The 20,913-nt window shown below is 36.7% G+C and overlaps 1 pseudogene; it reads right to left on the reverse strand.

Annotated features, from left to right (window-relative positions):
- The window catches only part of LOC131148429 (GLABRA2 expression modulator-like), a 30,903-nt pseudogene extending 12,780 nt beyond the window's left edge, over positions 1-18,123 (reverse strand).
- Between the last annotated feature and the right edge of the window lie 2,790 nt (positions 18,124-20,913).

Raw genomic sequence — 20,913 nt, forward strand, 5'->3', positions numbered from 1 at the left:
TGTTATTCTCTTTCTTGTGTGTCTAACTTGTGTTTTAGGGTTTATATATTCAGAATATATAGTATATTACCCTTAGGATTTATCTCAGCCATTGGATCAACAAAATAGCTCGCGAGTCCTTTTAATAAAAATTTGATTTTTAGACTTTCCGTGACTTCAGGCAACCGAAGTGGGGTTCAGGCTCCTGAAGTGACAACTTCAGGCGCCTGAGGTTCCAGGGTTAGGCGACCGAACTACCTCTGCCAGGTTCTGTGTTTCCCATTTAATTCTTCAGGCTACCGAACTTAATCTTCAGGCAACCGAAAAAATTCTTCAGGCGACTGAGGTTGAGTTTAGGCTACCAAGGTCCCTTTTTTCTCAATTATTCATTTCCAGTTTAAAAATCTACTTTGATTCTTTGCTTGGGTCTTTTATAAAACAAGTTTTTCATGTTTTCAAAAACATTTCTAAGTCGATGTAAGTTCCCTAATGATGTACATGAAATGCATGAATCCTAAAATCATTCTAAGTTATGTTGAACCTCAAATTAAAACATTTGAAAATGTAAGTACATAAGTTCTAAATACCCATTCCCAAGATGTTCTTGAACTTTGTCAATTGCATCTTGATTCTCGTACTCTTTGAGTTCCATGGTGCTTTCCAAAATGTATCAGCTTTACTTTATGGCTTCCATGACTCATTATCTTTTCGTGCATGCTTAATATAGGTCATGTTCACAAACTCAATGCACAGATCAAATACCAAGTGATTTGTCATTATCAAAACAATATTGGACTCGTAGAGTCAACAATCTCTTCCTTTTTGATGATGACAAATGCACGAGCAAAAATATATAATGGGTTACACCTAACAAGGCTCCCCCTCAATTAATGCATCAAATAATCAGTAAATGACAATATGCTCATATTCATATACACAATGTTTAGGCTGAATCCAAATGAGATATGAAATATGCTTATGATGAATATGCTAGATTTCGCCCCCTTTGTATATCTCACCCTTTGCATAACTTTCAATAACAATTTTTGCTCCCGATTTTTCTTTGCCTCAGATTTTTTATTTTTGTGTGTTATCATTTTTGCTCCCGATTTTTCTCCCCTTTTTGACATCAACAAAAAGGTGTAAACAAATAAATCATGAATAAACGTACCCTTATGTTCTTCTCCCCTTAGAAATCTTAAGGTTTTAAATGTGTCCATTTGTTGATTAATGCAATACTAAGTGATTATTATTAAGTGATGTTGCTTCCCCTGAATTATATCATCTAACATGATTCTAAACAACCTCTCGACTATGCATGAGACCTAATTCATGCCTAATTTGGATAAACCTATCCTCCGCAAGTGGTTTCGTGAATATATCTGCCCATTGTTCATCCATGCATACAAATTCTAGTGTTACACCCCCTTTTTGTACATGGTCATCAAGAAAGTGATGTCGTATTTCTATGTGCTTAGTTCGTGAATGTAATATGGGATTCTTTGAGATATTTATTGCACTCATATTATCGCATGTTATAGGGATTGTTTCATAACTTAATCCAAAATCCTTCAGTTGTTGCTTCATGTAAGGCGTTTGAGCATAACAACTACCTGCCGCTATGTATTCATCCTTAGCTATGGAAAGTGCAACTGAATTTTGTTTCTTGGAAAACCAAGAGACCAAGGAGTGTCCTAAGAAAGACAAGCACCACTAGTGCTCTTCCTATCCACTTTGATACCCGCAAAATTAGCATCTGAATAACTAAGAATTTCAAAGGATGTGTACTTAGGATACCATAACCTAATGTCCACGGTTCCTATCAAATATCTAAGTATCCATTTAACAGCTAGCAAATGAGACTCTTTTGGAGCAGACTGAAATCTTGTGCACAAACATACGCTAAACATTATATCTGGTCTACTGGTAGTCAGGTATAATAGGCTACCCATCATTCCATGATATAGCTTGACATCTACTGGTATACCTTGTTCATCTTTGTCTAATTTCAATGAAGCGCTCATAGGTGTACCTAGTATTTTTTCCATCTTCCATACTAAAATTTTTGAGTAAGTCTCTAATATACTTTGATTGATTTATGAATATTTTATGATTTGCTTGTTTGATCTGAAGTCTTAGGAAGAAATTTAGTTCACCCATCATGCTCATCTCAAATTCATTTTGCATGGTATTGGCAAATTCATTACACAATTCTTTATCTGTAGCGTGAAATATGATGTCATCTACATATACTTGCACTAGGAGAATATCATCTTTCTTAGACTTTATGAATAGAGTTGTATCTATCTTTCCTCTTATAAATCCATTTTCTAATAGAAAACTGCTTAGCATTTCATACCAAGCTCTAGGAGCTTGCTTTAAACCATACAAGACTTTCGTCAGTCTATAAACATGATCTAGATTCTTATGATTTTCAAAGCCTAGGGGTTGTTCTACATACACTTCTTCATTTATGTAGTCATTTAAAAATGTGCTTTTGACGTCCATTTGATATAGCTTGAAATCTTTAAAAACTGCATATGCTAAGAGCATTCGTATGGCTTTTATACTAGCTACAAAGGCAAATGTTTCTTCAAAATCTATACCTTCTTCTTGATTATATCCCTGAGCTACTAATCTAGCCTTATTTCTCATAACTACTCCATGTTCATCTTTCTTATTCTTATATATCCATTTGGTCCCTATGATTGACTTATCCTTAGGTCTGGGAACTAAAGTCCATACTTTGTTTCTTTCAAATTGATTTAATTCTTCTTACATGGACAACACCCAAGATTCATCCTCTATAGCTTCACTCACATTCTTAAGTTCTTCTTGAGATAGAAATGCAAAATGACTAACCATGTTCCTAAGAGAGGAGCGGGAGGCTACTCCACGTAATGGTTCACCTATTATTTGATCTATGGGATGATTCTTTATGTATTTCCATTCTCTAGGTGGTTCATTAACCTCATTTGTAGTTTGATCAATTCCAATGGATGGCTCTTTAAGTTCATTTTTCTTTTCCGAATCATTCTCAATTGATAGTTCTTCTAGTTCCTTGTTTAATTCAAGTTCATCTTCATCAGTTCTTTTGGAGAAGGGATTTGACTCATTAAACACTACATGAATTGATTCTATGACCGTCAATGTTCGTTTGTTATACGCTCTATAGGTTTTACCATCTAAAGCATACCCTAGTAAGATACCTTCATCTGATTTCACATCAAACTTTCCTAGATGCTCATTATCTCTAAGCACAAAACACTTACAGCCAAAGACATGAAAATATGATATGTTTGGTCTATGGCCATTCCATAATTCGTAAGGGGTCTTATTAAGTGATGGTCTAATCAGAACTCTATTTAGTACATAGCAGGCAGTATTCATTGCCTTAGGCCAGAAGTATTTAGGTAATTTATGTTCGTTAAGCATAGTTCTGGCCATTTCTTGTATAAACCTATTCTTCCTTTCAACTACACCATTCTGTTGTGGTGTTCTAGGAGCTGAAAAATTATGGGCAATTTCTAATGAACTACAATAGTCTTCTATGCCTTGATTTTTAAATTCTCTACCCCCATCACTTCGAATTTTGGTAATTGTGTATCCCTTTTCATTTTGTACTTTCTTGCACAAGTTTATAAATTTTTCACATGCTTCATCTTTATAACCTAAGAATAGTACCCATGTGTATCTTGAGAGTCATCAACTATGACAAAAGCGTATGATTTTCCTCCTAAACTCTGAATTGGGTTTGGTCCAAATAAGTCCAAGTGTAGCATTTGGAGTGGCCTAGTAGTGGAGATCTCCTTCTTCTTCTTAAAGCTTGTTCTTGCTTGTTTTCCTAGTTGGCATGCATCACAGATTTTACCTTTCACAAATTTGGTCTTAGGCAGTCCCTTAACTAATTCTTTCTTAACTAGTTTTGAGATTAAATCCATGTTTGCGTTTCCTAGTCTCCTATGCCAAATCCAACTTATTTTATTCATAGCAGATAAGCATGTCACACTTTGTGAGGTTAAGTTATCAAAAGTTGTGGTATATACGTTTTCATGATGCTTAGCAAAGAACATTATCTTATTATTAGTTTTGTTTTCAACTATGCACTTGTCATGTTCAAATGATACTTTGTAGCCTTTATCACATAGTTGACTTATGCTCAATAAATTGTGCTTTAAACCTTCAACTAATAAAATATCATCAATAATGAGTGAGGAATCATTACCGACTTTACCGACACATGTGATCCTTCCCTTAGCATTATCTCCAAAAGTAACAAACCTTTCATCCTTGAGTATGATGGATGTGAATTTTTCTTTATCTTCGGTCATGTGACGTGAGCATCCACTATCCATATACCATCTATCTTTTGAGGATGCTGATCTTAAGCAAATCTCAAGGTCATCAATTAAACAACTAGCTTTGATACCCAAATTGTCTTGGGTCTAAGGGGGTTAGTGCTAGATTGACCTTTGACCTTCCAAACTTTCTTTATTTTTGCATCTTTATTTTTGAAAGGACAGTCAAATTGTATGTGACCTAACCTTCTATGTTTAAAACACATAGTATTTCTATAATGATTCTTTGTTGGAACATATGACTTTGTTTCTTTTGTAAAATACCCTATGTAAAGATGTCTTTTCTTTATATTTTCTTTACCATTAAAACCGAGCCCTTCCTTTTCTAGGGAGTTTCTTTGAGATCCTAAGAGCTTTTCAAAATTGTTTTGTCCTTCAGTAAATTTACAGATAATTTCAGATTTATCTTTCAAGTCATTTTCTAACTCCTCAATTTTCAAATCTTTATCTTTTATAGAAGATGCATGAGATTCATTTTGGTGTTCAACTAGATTTGAAAGTTCTTTGACTTTACTTCTCAACTCAAAAATTTTCTTTGTTTTCTTCTCAAGCATTTTAATAGTGTATAAGTATTCTTGTTTCAATTCATTATATGACATCATATCATTTTCATTTTCAGATTCACTAGAATAGTATGAAGATGATGAAAAAGATGATTGTACCTCAAGGTCATCATGTGCCGTTAGACATAGATTTGCAACTTCGTCGTCGCTGGATTTAGATTCTCAATTGCTAGTGCTGTGTGTATACCAACCAACTTTCGGCGCCTTCTTCTTTTTCTTTGAAGCTTTTATGAGCTTGGGGCACTCAGGCTTGATGTGTCTAACTTCTTGGTAGTTGTAGCAAGTTGGTGGATGCTCCTTCTTTTTCTTCATGCTTTGCTCTCCTCTTTTCGATTTGGAGTTTCGGAATTTTCTGTTGAACTTTTTGTTCTTCTTCAAGAACTTCCCGAACTTCTTTGTTAGCAAGGCCATGTCATCATCCGTTTCGGAATCGCTTCCTTCACTTGAATAGCTTGAAGATGCCTTAAGTGCAGTGACCTTCTTAGCTTTACTCCGCTCATTTTTCCTTTCGTTTATTGCCAGCTCATAGGTGATGAGTGATCCAATGAGTTCATCCACCAACATCTCCTTGAGATTTCTCCCTTTTGCTATTGCCGTAGCTTTCGCTTCCCATACTGGAGGTAATCCCCTCAGTATTTTCCTGATTAACTCATAAGTAGGGTAAGTTTTTTCAAGAGCATTTAACGAGTTAATGATGTGTGTGAATCTAGTGTACATGGATTGTATGGATTCATCAACCGTCATTTTAAATGCTTCATATTCACTAGTGAGCATGTCTATCCTACTATCCTTGACTTCCTTAGTGCCTTCATATGTAACTTCTAGTTTTTCCCAAATATCTTTAGCTGAGTTACATGCAATGACATCTAATGCATTGACATCTAATGCACAGATAAGTAAGTTCATGGCAGTGGCATTGATTTGAACTGACTTCCAATCCTCTTCAGTATATTCATCTTCAGTTTTAGGTACATTATTCTTATCAATTACTTTCATGGGAATGTGATTTCCCATAGTCACAATTTTCCAAACCTTCCAATCTACGTTCAATAGATATATGCTCATCCTACGTTTCCAATAGGTGTAATTTACACCACACAAAATGCGTGGTCTAGTGGATGAGTGTCCCTCACTGAATGGAGTTACACCAATGTGTGCCACGTGATCATTTTACAAATTAACTATCAAGTCTATATAAACCTGCTCTGATACCAAATGTTGAATCAGGTGTAATCCTAAGAGGGCGGGTGAAATGGATATTTAAAAAATTCTAAGGCACTGATTTACCTCTTAAACCCTTCCTATATATTTACCAATGAATTCTTGTTACTCAATTACTTATGTGTAAGACTATCCAACCTATTCATGCAATATACACAATTTCAATACAATGCTAAAAATAAAAAGTATAGGAAAGAGAGAAGACAAACACAGTTTTACGAGGTTTAGCCAACTTGGCCTACGTCCTCGCCTTCAGCAACCACTCAAGGATTCACTAAAACCTTGCTCCTTAAAGTGGTACGGAGCTTTCCTTACAATCCGCTGCTTACAAGAGACACAGCTTCCTCCTACACCGCTGCTTACAAGAGATACAACTCTCTCCTCTCACACTGGTTCACACACCGAACCGTGTATACAATAGAATCTAAAAAATTAACACTCAAAACAATGCTTCTAACAAAAGCTGGTGAGTACAATTCAATTTCCTAATACATTAACATATGATATAACTTGAAGCTTATGAATGTATGAAAAACTATACAATCATTTTATATATGATATGCTTCAACACACAAATCCCTATTTAACCAAAACTCCCAAGTAAAGATATATTTAAAATGTTTTAGAATCAACTAGGGTTCTTGATTTACTTTGCAAAAATGCACAAGTATGTTTGATGTGAACTAGCTAGCAAAGACTTTGCCTTGAATACAAACTCAATCAAAATTACAAAGTTTTATTTCATGTATTCAATCACAAACTAAGTATATTAATGTTCAGAAAATATCCCTCAATTAAATGTATAGTTATAAGTACCAACGATGTTTAATCAAGCTTTAATATATCTAAAATATAGATCCTTTAGCAAACACACACTTAAATCAAACCTTTCAATCAATCACACAATCTAAATCAAGTAATGATCTCTTCAAAAATCATTTTTTATACAAATATACACACTCAAGATCAAAACTTTTCTAATGATAGTCAAGAGTACGCAATGAGATGAGATGAGAAGTTCGTAAGAATAATAATTTGAAAGATCAAACCTCAATACTAGATTGAAGTACAGTTGAGTAAACAAGTTCCCTTTGAGAATCTGATTTGATTTGCTCAAGTTTGAAGATTAGAGATTGACGTGTAAGCAATTGTATATCACTAGGAGCAAATTTTCAATCTTCTTTCAACAAGGTGTGTTCTTCTCTTTCTCGTGTGTCTAACTTGTGTTCTAGGGTTTAGATATTCAAAATATATATAGTATATTACCCTTAGGATTTATCTCAGCCATTGGATCAACAAAATAGCTCGCGAGTCCTTTTAATAAAAATATGATTTTTAGACTTTCCCGCGACTTCAAGCAACCGAAGTGGGGTTCAGGCTCCTAAAGTGACAACTTTATGTGCTTGAGGTTCCAAGGTCAGGCGACCGAAGTACCTTTACCAGGTTCTGTGTTTCGCATTTAATTCTTCAGGCTATCGAACTTAATCTTCAGGCAACCGAAGAAAATCTTCAGGCGACTGAGGTTGAGTTCAGGCTACCGAGGTCCCCTTTTTCTCAATTATTCATTTCCAGTTTAAAAATATGCTTTGCTTCTTTGCTTGGGTCTTTTATAAAACAAGTTTTTCATGTTTTCAAAAACATTTCTAAGTCGATGTAAGTTCCCTAATGATGTACATGAAATCCATGAGTCCTAAAATCATTCTAAGTTATGTTGAACCTCAAATTAAATCATATGAAAATGTAAGTACATGAGTTCTAAATACCCATTCCCAAGATGTTCTTGAACTTTGCTGCTTGCATCTTGATTCTCGTACTCTTTGAGTTCCATGGTGTTTTCCAAAATGTATCAGCTTTACTTTATGGCTTCCATGACTCGTTATCTTTCCGTGCATGCTTAATATAGGTCATGTTCACAAACTCAATGCACAGATCAAATACCAAGTGATTTGTCATTATGAAAACAAGATTGGACTCGTAGAGTCAACACCTACTTTCGCTCGGAGTGCAAAGGAAATTCCTGCATTTAGTTCAGGGGCCGATGACAGTGTCACAGTATGCCGCACGATTCATTGAGTTATCTCGTTTCGCCCCACACTAGGCACTAGATGAGGAGAAGAAAGTAAGGAAGTTTGAAGAATGCCTAAGACATAATTTATATGAGCAAGTCATTGGTTTTCGGGCTCAGACGTTCATTGATGTGGTGGATAGAGTTGCTGTTATCGAGAGTGGTTTGCAAAGGGGTGTCGTAGCTCAGAGTTAGAGGAAGATGTCTACACCACAGGATTTTCATGCAAGTTTCAGTCGGGGCCCATGGAAAGGAGATCGTTATGGAGGTAGTCAGGGGCAGATGATAGGGCGTGGTGGTCCTCAAGGTGGATTGACTTTTCCTACTTATCCTATATGTGGCTGGAGACATCCAGGTGAATGTAGAATGGGAGAGGACGTCTGCTATTGTTGTGGGAGACCATGGCACCGGTCTTGGTCATGTCAGGGATTGCTGGTGTAGGGACTAGATACCAGACCATTTTAGGGTGGTTATCAAGCGCCTCATTGAGGCCAGTAGAGGAACACTGCACTAGCGAGAGTCTATGCATTGACGTCGGGCGATACCAAGGCCACTAGAGACATAGTTATAGGTACCCTTACTGCTTCATATAAAGCTGTTATTTTATTTGATATGGATGCTACCAATTCTTTTATTTCATCAATGTATGCTAAGTTAACGGGGTATGAGGCACGGTGGTTAGATGTTGAGTTAGTTGTAGCTACGCCGACTAGATCAATGGTGTGATGTAGGGAAATACTAAGGGATTTTCCAATGGCCATTCAGGGAAAAGTACTACCAGCTAATCTTGTGATATTAGATATGCAGGGGTTTGATATAATTCTGGGTATGGATTGGTTGACAGTTAATCATGCTAGTATTGACTGTCATTTGAAAGAAGTAATTTTCAGACCTCGTAGTGAATAGGAATACATATTTCTTGGTTCTTGTGTGCGTTCTTCGCCATAATTTGTGTCAACTATTTAGGTCAAGAAACTGATTTAAGATGGCTGCCAGGGATTTGTTGCGTACATAAAGGAGTTGCCAAAAGAAGAACTGAGACTAGCCAATATTCCTGTGGTCAGAGAATTTTCATACGTTTTTCCAGAAGAATTACTTGGTTTACCACCAGATCGAGAAATTGAATTTACCGTGGATCTTCAACCGGGATCAGCACCAATATCTAAAGTACTGTACCGAATGGCTCTAGCTGAATTAAAGGAACTGAAAGATCAATTACAGGAATTACTGGATAAAAGATTTATCAGGCCCATTGTGTCGCCCTAGGGAGCACCAATTCTATTTGTAAAGAAGAGATATGGGACCATGAGGATGTGTATAGATTACAGGGAGATAAATAAACTGACAGTTAAGAATAAATATCCTCATCCCAGAATTGATGATTTGTTTGATTAGCTCCAGGGGACCCAGGTCTATTCTAAAATTGACCTTCGGTCGAGTTATCATCAAGTGAAAGTTAGGACAAAAGACGTCTCAAAGAAGGCATTTCGAACGAGATATGGGCATTACGAGTTCTTAGTGATGCCATTTGGGTTGACTAGTGCACCAGCGATATTTATAAATTTAATGAATCGAGTCTTCCATCAATACTTGGACCAGTTTGTAGTTGCATTCATTGATGATATACTGGTCTACTCGAGGAGTTTTGAGAAGCACGAGCGTCATTTGAGGCTGAAATTAGGAATAGCTTCCCAAGAGGGGGGGTGAATTGGATTCTAAAAGTTTCTTTTAATTCCTTTTAAAATACCTTAAACTTCTTTTATTTATTTTAACCAATTCTTGACTTATTTTTTAATTCCTTAATCAATCAAGAACTTAGTTCTTTTATCCAATCAATTAAACACAATCTTCAAACCAAACAATCAATTTATTTGCCAAGTACAAGTTAAACAACAAACAACCAAACCAAGATATAAAGTATTCAGCAATTTGGTAATATAAGATCTTGAGATAGTTTATTTGTTTATATAAGCCCTATGATTATGAATTATAATTTATGCTTACTGAACTAAAGCCCTGTATAAATAAATCCAATCACTCTTTCCAAATATTTAGAATTCAAATAAACTCTTGGTAAATTTATCTTTGGAGTGTTAACCAAGTAACGTATTCCCGTATGGTTTCCGCAAGATATGGTGTAACCAACGTACTCCCTTTCGGTTTCCGCAACCCAAATCAAAATTGGATTTTAAGTTTACTTGATTTCCAAATATGCATAGTATGTATAATTTAGATATTTAAATCATCCACGCAGTTGTATATGAACTGAAATTAAAGAATAGGGAAAAAGAGAGTGAGACGGAGATTTTTACGAGGTTCGGCTTATACCCAGCCTACGTCCTCGCCTTTGGAAAATCACCAAAGGATTCACTAAACCTGTTCCGTTGACAGGTGGAACAAAACCGATTACAACACTCCTTGGTTAAGGCTAGAGTCTGCCTTCTCCAAACGATATTCCCTCGTTCGGTCACTCCTTACATAGGCTAAAGTCTGCATCTCTAAGCAATATCCCCTTGCTTAGCCAACGATCCAAACACCTTGGAACATCAATGAAATACAAGAAACATAAAATAAAATCTGCGTACAAGTATACTCTCTCAAAGAGCAAGTTAGTACAATTTCAGCACTATATACTTAAATGTAAAATATCAATAGGAAATAGAATAAAGCTCAAGTGTAGAATTCACCAATATCCTTCTTAGAAGAGGATTAGCAGTAGGAATTCAAAGGAAGAAGGATCAACACTTCAGAGTTCTCAGCAAAAGAATTTTCCAATGAGTGAGCAAGAGAACTTAGGAAGAACAAGAATACTTTCAGCTTCTCAAAACAGATTTTTCAATTCTTGGGTTTTTTTTATTTGTTTTGTAAAACCATGTATTTATAGGCTTTCAAACTTGCAAAAGTTTCCTTAAAGAATTTCCCTATTTATTAGAATATTTAAGGTTCAAACGGCTATAATTTAAAACATTCGAATTTTAAAAATTTGCCCGTTGAACAATTTTTAAATGTCTGACAGCAGTGACCTCGTTTCAGTATTTTAGCCATAACCTTTTCTTTATAACTCCAAATTAGGTGATATTAGTGTCAAACGAAAGATAAGAGAAAATTCTACAACTTTCGTGTTTATCACTATTTAAAATAATGAGTTCTTGATAGAGAAAAATTCACCTCAATGCGGCTGTATAAAAACTAACAGCATTTGGGAAAAAAAAAACTCTTTTTGGTGCTCTTTATTCCAAAAATAATTTTAACCTTTTTAAAATAATTTTTGACCTTATAAAAATATTATTTAGGTAATTTAAAAAGTATCTAGGTCTAAGAAGTTAACCTAAGAGCTTCAAAATATTTCAAATGATATTTTAAACATTAAAGCACTTACATGAGACTTCTAAAATATTAACATTCTAAGTTCTTGAGTCTTCATGTTTTGTCCTTTGATTGAATCCATCTTTTCTTCAAACTTCCATATTCTTTAAGATTTCTTACTTTGCCTTTCTTTGGATCTTTTGACTTTAATATGCCTTGGCTTTCAACAACTTATTCATGTCCTCATGTTCTTCAACAAGTAATTCATGTCTTGGCTCATTTAAGCTTCATTTGATCCTTGTGAGCACTTTGACCTTGCTTCCATCATATTTGATCCGTGTGGGCACTTTGACCTTACTTTCACATATATGAATCCTGAAATATCATTACTCACACAATTACATTAAATTTCACTTGTTTGTTAGCATCAAAACAAGATAACAAGATTTTAAGCCTTGTAAGGCCAACAGAGGCTAGAATTGCAAACACTAAGAGAGAGAAAGCTATATGCGAAGTTCAAGAAATGTGAATTCTAGTCGAGGCAAGTTTCTTTTCTCGGCCATGTGATCTCCGAGGCGGATGTATCAGTTGACCCGAGTAAGATAGAGGCAATGGTAAGTTGGGTGAGACCAGGAAATGTTTAATAGGTTAGAAGTTTTCTAGGTTTGGCAGGTTATTTCCAACGCTTTGTTGATGGTTTCTCCAGTTTATCAAGTCCGCTGACGTGACTTACGAGGAAGATTGTGAAGTTTGAATGAACTAATGACTATGAGCAGAGCTTTTAAGAGTTGAAACAGAGGTTGGTTACTGCCCCAGTATTGGCTATTCCATCGAGAGAGGATGGGTTTGTGATATACAGTGATGCATCTTTGAAGGGTCTTGGATGTGTGTTGATGCAGCACGGCAGGGTTATCACGTATGCTTCTAGACAACTTAAAGAATATGAAAAGAATTATCATTTGCATGATTTGGAGCTAGCTGCAGTGGTATACACTCTTAAGATCTGGAGGCATTATCTTTATAGTGGGAAGTGCAAAATCTTTACGGATCACAAAAGCTTAAAATATTTCTTTATCCAGAAAGAGTTGAATATAAGACAAAGAAGGTGACTAGAACTTATTAAAGATTATGATTGCACTGTTAGTTACCACCCAGGGAAAGCGAATGTGGTAGCTGATGCTCTGAGTAGGAAATCAGTGGGACCAGTTCTAGCAGCTATGGAGGTTCAGCATTCGATCCTGATGGATCTGGAGAGACTTAGTATAGAATTGGTAGAGGATAGTTCTTAGGTATTTATTACCAGTCTAGTGGTGCAGCCTACACTATATGGAAATATTAAGGCTGCTCAGGGTGATGATGCAAAATTAGCAGAGGTAATAGGCAAAGTACGAGACGGTCAGGGAGAGGAGTTTAGTAAATCAGATGACGGAACTCTGTGGTTTCGTACTAGACTATGTATTCCTGTAGAAGTCAAAATTAGAAGAACTATTCTAGAGGAGGCTCATAGATCCTTATACACCATACATCCAAGTAGTACTAAAATGTATTGGGATCTACGAGAATCCTTTTGGTGGAGCGGTATGAAGAAAGATATTGCAAAATTTGTAAATCAGTGTTTGACGTGTCAGCAGATAAAAGCTGAGCACCAGAGACCCGTAGGGCAGTTGCAGCCACTCTTCATTCTAAAGTAGAAATGGGATCACGTCTCTATGGATTTTATTACTGGGTTACCACCAATATGACAGGGATTAAATGCTATCTAGGTGATCGTTGACCGTCTGACTAAGGCCACTCATTTCATCCCAATTAAAATCGGCTATTACACGAACAGACTAGAAGAAATAACGTTCAGGAAATAGTTCATCTCCGTGGTGTACTGGTATCCATATTTTAGATCGAGATCCTCGGTTTACTACACAATTTTGGAAAAGCTTCCAGGAAGCTATGGGTACACAGATAGCATTTAGCATTGCTTTTCACCCTCAGACGGATAGTCAGACTGAGAGGATGATCCAGACGTTAGAAGATATGCTTCGAATGTGCGTGCTAGATTTTGGGGGTAACTAGACCCAGTTTATGCCGCTAGTTGAGTTTGCTTATAATAACAGCTATCAGGCTAGCATCGGCATGGCACCTTATGAGGCATTGTATGGTTGAAGGTGTCGTTCTTTTCTTTTCTGGGATGAGGTAGGTGAGAGGCAAGTTTTGAGTCCAGAGATAGTACAACAGGCGTATGATAAGGTTCGACTAATTAAAGAAAGAATCAGTACTGCGCAGATTCGACAGAAAAGTTACGCAGATACTCGCCGCCGAGATTTAGAATTTGATGTGGGGGATCGGGTATTCTTGAAGGTAGCTCCTCTAAGATGGATTATGAGAAAAAATAGAGCAAGTTATGCAAAAATAGAGCTTAAAGATTCATTAGCCTACGAGGAAGCACTAGTACAGATCTTAAACCAAAAGACACAAGCATTGCGCACCAAAGAAATTCAGCTTGTGAAAGTTTTGTGGAGAAATCATGCTATAGAGGAAGTTTCTTGGGAATTCGAGGAAAAGATAAGACAGAAATATCCCCAATTGTTCCAAGAGGTTTGGTTATAACCAGGTAAAATGTAAATAGTTAGGTAATATTTCTTTTGCAGGTATATGTATTAATTTAGTCAGTAAGTAGTCTTTTAGTTTTATATGTGTAATCTCCCAGAACTTAAAATGTAACCACGGTATTCCTCCGCCATAAGTGAGGGTTAGTAATAAAATAAGTAAACAATTTTCTTCAGAAAGTGGTGTATGGTATGTATAGTAAATTTCGAGGACGAAATTTTTTATAAGGATGGGAGAATGTAGAGGCCCGGATAATTTTCATAATTTAATAATAGAAGAAGGAGAGAAAAGGAATTAAATTGGAAAATTAAACAGGGTCTCGTCGACGAACACAGGGGATTCATCGACGAGCACACATAAGGGGCTCGTCGACGGGGATGTGTCTCGTCGACGAGAAGATAACGAAAGGATAAATATCAATTCTGAATTTCGTCGACGAGGATAAGCATTCGTCAACTAATTTCCTTCTTGACCTCGTCAACGAGGTGACGTGGCTCGTTGACAAAGGCTAGTGTATAAATAGCCTAAACTTAATTTTTCAGTTGGAATCCATGCGCAAATCCCTCCTTTCTCTCCTCTATTCGTCCCTCCCTCCTTCTCTCTTAAATTTCGACTCTATTTTTCGCTGGATCAACGATTCGTTGCTACCACAACACTTTTGGGAGAGTTCTCTTCAAGTCTGCTCGAGTGGATCGTTGGTGGGACTAACTTGAATTCCATCTCAAATCTAGGGTAAGACTTTTTATTCAACATTTGACTTTACCATAGTTATAAGAAATGTAGTATATAGAGAAATACTGAAGTTTTGTTCTGGGGGATGTTGTTTTCAGGGTGTTTATCGGGGAATCCTGCTGGTGTAGGACCAGTCATACCAAGGGCTTTCGAGTAGTCAAGTAAGGGAAATATGCTATGTTAGGGATTTTAGAATGTATATCAGAATGCCATGGTTATTTATATATATGTTAGTGTATTGGTCAATTTTCTAGAATATTATGTTTATTATTTCAGTGAAATTACCGAAATTGAGTATGAAATTTTAATTACTCATTTGTGTGGCACGAGTTTATTACAGTTTAGTATGATGATTATACAATTTACAGATATCCAGTTATATAGTATATTAGCAGAAAGTATAATTTATAGTATTTTTCAAAATGACATGATTTCTAAAACCATAACACACAAAAAGATATTACAGATATTTTAGTCAAATATTTCAGATATTTCAGCTCAGATTTATAATGTTATAGTTATTTTGAAATCATGTTCAAATAGCAAGATAAATATATATATATATATATATATATATATATATTAGTATTACACAGTATCAGATCCCTGTGAATATTTTAGACAGATTCAGACAGCAGAGCATGGAACCGTTGCTATTTCAGATAAAGTGTAATCACATATCTCAAATAGTGTGTGGATTCCATCTAACCGTGCTAGGAGAGATTGTAGTCTCCCCAGAAAGCTGGGTTGAGGTGGCCAGTTAGACGAGATAGATTTGGAGTTTGCCCGGAGAGACTGCAGTGGGCCAGATGGTTGATAGAGATATGGATTGACTTGCCAGGTAGGCCAACTGGAGTAGGTCTCACCTACGGGCCTCACAACCCTGTCATGAGGGGTTAAATCATGACATACAGATCCCAGGGTATTATCACAGAAGTTCCTATGTATAGATATATCATACAACAGTAGTTATATTATAGTATTAAAAGTATGTATGAATAGAAAACCTAGACACACAGTTGTATTTTAAATTGTATTACGACTGTTTTGTACAGTATACTAGCATACTTGTTTTACAGGATCAGAATTATATATGTATATTAAATGTGTAAAACAGCCGCCATACACTAGTAATAACATATTTTCTCTTACTGAGCGTTGTCTTATCCTAGTGACTTGCTATTTTTCAAAAGATTCAGTTAGGCGAGCGGATCAGGCTCGTGAGTAGAGGATTGCTTACGCTGCCTTTACTAGAAGGGTAGGTGTTTTATGGTATTAGTGGTTTGGGTAGAACCCAGGTTTTTGTTGACGTCACTGGGAATTTTGTGATATATATGTGTTTTGGGAATCATAGTTTCCTAGTATTGTATATTGATGTTTACAGTATCTTGTATACCACTGCTTAGGAATGTATGGAGTATAGAGTCTCCTAAGTGCTCTTTTGGGCTTGAGATGTTTTCAGAAGTATTACAGACAGATTGGCTTTATGTTATATATATATATATATATATATATATATATATATATATATGAATAAAAAAAATGATATACGTAATAGGTCGTTACAGAAACACCTTTAGTCATCTAGCGGACTTTGAAGCTTGGGCCAATTTTGATAAAATGCATCTGTGTTTTGTTAATGATCCTCACAACATCATACTTGGCCTTGCTTCAGATGGGTTCAATCCTTTCAGTAACATGAACAACTTGTATAGCATGTGGCCAGTTATGATGATGTCATATAATATGCCACCATGGCGTATGAAAGAACCCTTCATTTATATGTCGCTGCTTATTCCCAGACCGTGGGCACCTGGTAATGATATTGATGTGTACCTACGTCCGTTAATTGATGAGTTGATAGAACTATGGGAAAAAGGAGTGGAGACATTCGATGTGAAAAGCGGGACAACCTTTCGAATGCATGCTGTAGTTTTGTGGACAATTAATGATTTCCCCGCTTATGACAACCTGTCAGGTTGGAGCATAAAAGGTTACTTAGCATGCTCAGTCTATAATAAGGATGCTGGGTCATTATCCTTGAAGCATGGAGACAAGTTATGCGTTATGTGCTATCATCATTTTCCACGACCTAGACATCCTTAGAGGACTCGTGGCGTCAAAAGCTTTAATGGAAAACTTGAATGAAGGTTGCAGCCAAAATGACTAAGTGGGGAAGATTCTCAGGTTGATCGAAGATATGAAATTTGGGAAACCACCAACCAGTAGAAAAAGAAAACATGCTGAGTGGGAGTTGAATTGGACAAAGAGAAACATCTTCTTCAAGTTGTCATACAGGAAAGATCTTCCACTATGCCACAACTTGGATGTCATGCACTGATTACGCATCAAAACTGCGTAATTAAGCACTTTTACCCGGTCTTTACGACTTATATTTTTAATTAAGTATCCAAATTTGTTCAATATTTTAACAAAGTTCCAAAATTATCATTCTTGAGTTTTATTGTGCAATTTATGAATTTTTGGCAATATTTTGTCGCAGGAAAATTCCTGGGAACCAAAACCGACACCTGTTCGTATTTTGTGCATAACTTTTCTATCCAAACTCCGATCGAGACGATTCAAATTTATGGAGAAAGAGGAAAGGATTATCTACAACTTTTTTTGTTTTAAGTTTTGTGAGAAACTAGCTCTAGAAGGGTCAAATTTGGTGATGAATATAGAACAAAAAAAAATGAAAAAAATATATATGAGGTCATGTGATGTGACCCGGCCATGCAAGCCGGGTCAGACCCAATTGGGTGGGGTTATCTCCATCCGGGTTTAGGGCAGCCCCTCCTATTTAAGTTCCCCTCTTCTCCTATGTAGGGTGTGCCTCCGGCACCCTTCTCTCTCCCTCAAACTCTCCCTCTTCCCTTCTCTTTCTCCCTTACTTTGTTCTGTTCTCTCTTGCTCTCTCCCTCTTTGTTGCTTTGTTTTTCTTTCTTATCTCTCTTTCCTTTTATCCTCTCAGCTTCCCTACTCTGTCTCCCTCTTCCCTCTGCAACTCCCTCTAGTAGCCGTAAGCCACCCTCTCTGAGAGCCTCCTCTACCAGCAGCTCCAACTCCAACCCAGAACAGCACCCCGAGCGCTGCATACAGCACAACTCTCGGCCACCTCTGCCTCTCGGCCTCCACAACAGAACAGAGCACAACCACAGACAACCATCCTCTGCAACTCTCTCGACGGCCATTCCACTACAGCTCCTCCGGGCTTCATCGCAGCAAACACCCGCAGCATAGCAATTATCAGCCGAAGCCCAGCCACCCGAGACCACAGCTGCTGCCACAGCTCCATGGATCTGTTCTTCTCTCTCTCTATTTCTCTATCTCTATATTTCTTTTCTATTCTGTTTTCTCTTCTTTTCTCTTTTCTTTTCTTCTCTTTTCTTTCTCTTTATTTTTAAATTACAGTTGGATACTTTTTTATTTTTTTATTTTTGTTATTAAAGGTTATGCTTTTCTTTTCTTTCTTTTTTTATTATTATGTTAGTCATAAACAGTGATTTTGATTATTGGAGTTTATTGAAAAAATTGAGTTTTGAGGATTGTTAAATTAATTTAGTATCATTGCATTTTAATTAATTAGTTGCTTTCTCAAGTAATTTTAGTGTTGAATTAATTCGCATCATTTAAATATTCTAGAAAGGTGCGATTTTTATTGCGCGTGTGTGTGTTTGGTTTAGCTTCTATTGTGTGTTTTTGATTCTAAGTTCTGGGTTGTCATATTTGATTAATGCGTGTTTCAGTGTTTCCTTGAGTAGATTAGAATTTCCATCTTTGCTCGTTAATTCAGTGTGTTAGTTTTAGGGTTTAATTTGCGTGTTATTTAATTTGGTAAAAGTAAAATCAACAATCTTGAAACTCTGAATATGAACCAAGTTCAGTGCATTTTTTATTTTTGATTGGATGAACGTAAATTTTGAGATTAAAACGCATTCCCTGAGGAGACGATCTAGCCCTTTGGTTGAATATTACACGACGTAACTTCTATACTTGGGATAGCTTTTGAGCTGCTCATTTTTTGAGTGAGTCAAGTTTTTGGCACCGTTACCGGGGAATGTCATTCTTAGTCTCAATTTCGCGTTTTTCTCATCATTTTTATTAGTTTTATGAAAAAGAAAAAAAAAATCATAAAAAAAAAATAGAAATTTTTTTTTTTTGAGTTTTGAAAAATGGCTGCACTTGCACCGTGCACAATAATGGACTTTTTGTAGCTTGAATATGCCACTGCATCCTCTTCCACTATTTTGCCTTATGACAAACTTAATTTCATGATGCAGCGCGGGAGGACGTCATTGCTACCCTAGTTCTACGGGTCGAAATCTGAGTGCTCTTATCAGCACCTAACAGAGTTTGAGTTAACCTGCAACATGTTTTTCTCTCATGCTAGAACTGATGAATCTATTAGACTGAATTTATTTCTTACTACTTTGCAGGATAGGGCACTGATCTGGCTTCATTCCTTGAGACCTCACTCTATCACTAATTGGGTTGGTATGGAGCGTGAATTCCTATATGCATTTTGTCTCTTATAAAAACTCAATTTTTGCAAGAACAAATTCATAATTTTGTGCAGCAGGATGATGAGACATTTGGGGCTTGCTAGAAATGATTCAAGGATCTGCTAAGTACTTGCCCACATCACGGGTTTGACTTATGGAGGTTATCTGATTATTTTTATACTACTCTTACCCCTAATTGCAAGTATTTTGTCCAGACAATGTGTAATGGAGAACCCGTCAGCGAGAATCCAGATCAAGTATTATCATTCTTTGATTACTTAGCTGACAATGTCCCACAGTGCAACACACGATACACTCAGGCACCCATGACTGCACACCCTATCAGCACAATTAGTGGTGGTGATGCATATGAACCACCCAGATATTCCTCCGCCTCATTACCAGCCACAACAGATCCCTCAGAGTTGTACGCCGTCAGAATTTTTGGAGGATAGCATAACACAGATGGCGAACATGCTCCAGCAATTCATGCAAACTCAAGTCGATCATAATAATGAATTGCGGGACACCATTAATGCAATAAGCACGTAGTTGGACATCTTAGAAAACGAAGAATTGCCCATGGAACCTTAGTCTAGTCCTCAAGAGTACCAGCAGCCACACCAACAAATATACGATGTTTCTCTTGAGACAGTAGAGACCACCACTACTTCGAGAAGCGAGAAAGAATTTCCCCAACCTGAGATGCTCATCGTCGGACAACCAGTTGTCCCAGCACTAGAAGTCACGGTTGAACCAGAAGAGGTCAAAGAAAAATCAGAGGAAACGGGGCTAGAAGTAGAGCAGTTAGTTGATGAGGAGACTGATACTCATATGGAGTACCAACCTATGGTACCTTATACTCCGAGCTTAGAAACCGTGAAATTGTCACTTCCGCCTGAATCAGATGTTAAGGAGCCTAATGTGGAGGCAAACTCTTGCAGTGATATGATGATATGTACACCCAATAAAGAGGGTGACCAGTCTGGTGAGCATAAAATTTTCAAAGAACCAGGTAAAACCTTTAATGTTAATGCTTCTGAAAAACTACATATAATTGCTCCAATAACTTCCTATCACACATTAGTTCGTAAAGAAGCAAATTTCCTGGAAACGATGTTGAATAAAGACCATTTCTTGTCAACACAAGAGGGTCGACCTGCACACAAATTGTTTGGTATTTTGACACGCATTAATTTATCTGAGGTTGATTTTCGTGCAGGTATGAAGACTGTTCCACTGTGGCGGCTCAAATTTGGAGACCCACCGATGCAGTTTATATACCTGTGGCCACCAGAAGAAATTCCTCTTGAGCCTTCGCCAGACAATTGTGATGTTTTTCTTTTCCTTCTTTTCCTTTTATTTTATCTTATTTTATTTTTAGTTAGTTTTCAGGTCTATTTTCTCGTAGTTCGATTTTTGTTTTCCATTATTTCGCCACTCAGGTACGCCTTACCTTTCCCGTGCACAATCTTTTCTATTTCCCCTATGCTTTCACATTGAGGACAATGTTCCACTTTAGTTGGGGGGGGTGAGCATTCACATGTGACACTGTGCACGTACACTTACCGGGTTTTATATTA

Source organism: Malania oleifera, chromosome 2 (genome assembly GCF_029873635.1).
Source record: "Malania oleifera isolate guangnan ecotype guangnan chromosome 2, ASM2987363v1, whole genome shotgun sequence".
NCBI classification, from domain to species: domain Eukaryota; kingdom Viridiplantae; phylum Streptophyta; class Magnoliopsida; order Santalales; family Ximeniaceae; genus Malania; species Malania oleifera.